Source organism: Desmodus rotundus, chromosome 1, assembly GCF_022682495.2.
Source record: "Desmodus rotundus isolate HL8 chromosome 1, HLdesRot8A.1, whole genome shotgun sequence".
NCBI classification, from domain to species: Eukaryota; Metazoa; Chordata; class Mammalia; order Chiroptera; family Phyllostomidae; genus Desmodus; species Desmodus rotundus.
Window position 1 is genome coordinate 67912054 of NC_071387.1, and position 2290 is coordinate 67914343.

General features: G+C 35.2%; 1 pseudogene; it reads left to right on the plus strand.

Annotated features, from left to right (window-relative positions):
- Window positions 1-1067: 1067 nt before the first annotated feature.
- LOC112302890 (zinc finger protein 706 pseudogene) lies at window positions 1068-1495 on the plus strand (annotated as a pseudogene).
- The last annotated feature ends 795 nt before the right edge of the window (window positions 1496-2290 follow it).

A 2290-nucleotide genomic window follows, 5' to 3' on the forward strand; every position in this document is an offset into this window, starting at 1 on the left:
CAAAAATCTAATAACTAAACAATATTATGGCTACACAGCTTTCAAAAGTACACATTTTTTAGGTATATATATACATTTTAAATGCAGGCTGCTTTTTAAAATTGAAATTATTTCTAATCTTATCCATCTTGGATTGTTCCAGCTTTTATAAGAATGTGAGAAAGAACCATTTTATTTTATCTGGCAAACACACAAGATATAGCCTATAGTGGCACGGGGGTGCGGGGCTGGACAAGATTCCTTTATTGCCAGCGCACCTTCCTCTAGCGGGTTTCGGACTTCACCGGAGACGTCACTCTGAGAAACACAAGGGCCACATGACATCTCGGCTCACTGGGTCCTGGATATCTGAACGTTGGTCCCAGGAATTCTAGAAGCATCCAGATGCTAAAATGCTCCTTTGGACAGTTACTGTTTTCATTTCTGGGGAACCAGTATGAGGCAGAGAATTCTCCTTGAAGCATTCTGCAGCAAAAAACTGATTCTAGCCCTGAGGGCAATGGTCTTCAGACCTCCCGTTTGGGTGTTCCCTAAGGGAATTTGCAAACTGATCCGACCCTTGCAAAACTTCACGGTGACATCTAAAATTCGTCCAAAATATAAATACTTATAAGGTATGTAATTTCCAGCTTATTTTAAATATTAACTTTTTTAAATAAAATTGTTTTGTAATTTTAAATGCATCCTATGGAATATGAATACCAAACTGATTTGATCCCCTACCATCATGCATGTAAAAACCTAGCAGTTTTTAAATAAGCTCTTATTTAATAACTAAAAGAAATTTAAATCTCTATTTTTTGAATTTGTTTTTCACTTTCTCACTGGGTTTTATTCTAATTTCGTGGACTCTTATTTATGTAACTAATATAATATTATTTTTAAAAGTCTTTTGTTAATGACTTTATTATACTCCTTTGCAGAAAAAATATATAAAATAAATTTACTTTTTAAATTTCTAAATAGGTCCTAATGTTTAAAAATATTTCTCCTGCTCCCTCTGGCCACCTCCTCCGGCCCCTTCGCACTGCACGGTCTCTCCGACGCAAGACTGTCCCGGCCTGGATATGGCTCGTGGACAACAGAAGATTCAAAAATGCCAAAAAGCAAGCTGGACAAAAGAAGAAACAAGGGCATGACCAAAAGGCTGCTGCCAGAGCTGCCTTAATATTTACATGCCCTGTCTGTAAGACACAAATGCCAGACCCTAAGACCTTCAAGCAGCACTTTGAGAGCAAGCATCCTAAGACTCCTCTTCCTCCAGAATTGGCTGATGTTCAGGCATAAAGTTGTTTACAGGTGAATTCAGGACACCTCTGACTCTTCTACTGTCGCAGACCTTAGGTAACAAACCTGCAGCTGCTTTTCTAACAAACTGGTGATCAGCAAAAATAAAGGGGCTACAGAAACACTCGTTTTTATGCTGTTCCCTTTGGGCTTCATGCAAAGACAATTCTGTGTAAATGTACAGTTGACTCTAATTTGGAAATCTGAAAATCAGCCCCTACTTGTTATAAAATTTTTTTTTACCATTGTAATTATATTGATGTTCATATTGTGTAAAATAACTCATTTAATAAAGTAGTACTTTGATTTTACAACATCAAAAAAAATTTCTCCTGAGTTATATTATAATTATTAGTAGTTAAAATTGAACAAAATAGATTGTACCATTGAATTATGTTTAATATAATTATATTAAAATATTGATAAGCATATTAAATTAAAAGTAATAAGCAATGTTTCAGAAATGCTTCTTTTTGGGTATCTATCTCTTAATGACATGGATTAAGCCAGGTTTTTTCTCTGTGGATCTGTTTATGAATGTAATTTGCTACAAGGATGAGTTATAGATTTAGCATTAATCCTAGTTTGTTACTTTAATTGATGCTAGTGCTAAAACACTTTATTTGTAAATGAGTTTGGAAGGAGTTTTACTATAGTTATGACACTTAATTCTTGGACCTTTAAACAATTTTTATGCCCAAATTTATATATTGGTCTATGATGCAAAATTAATTTTATAAATCTAGCAGCTTAAAATTTGTTTAGTCCTCCTTTAGTTTTGTGGAAGGCAAAGAATTAGAGACAACCAGTGATTTGTTATCCACACATGAAATTCTTCCACTCATCCACACTTACACCAGGATGGTACAGTGTTTCTCAGGTATCCAAGTATTTGGTGTCGCCGACAATGTGTTTTCACTCCAGGGCAATACAAGGCTGAAGATTGTGACTTCCTTTTGTAAGGTGGCAAAAGGGCAATTATGAATAGGGATCCATAGACCCT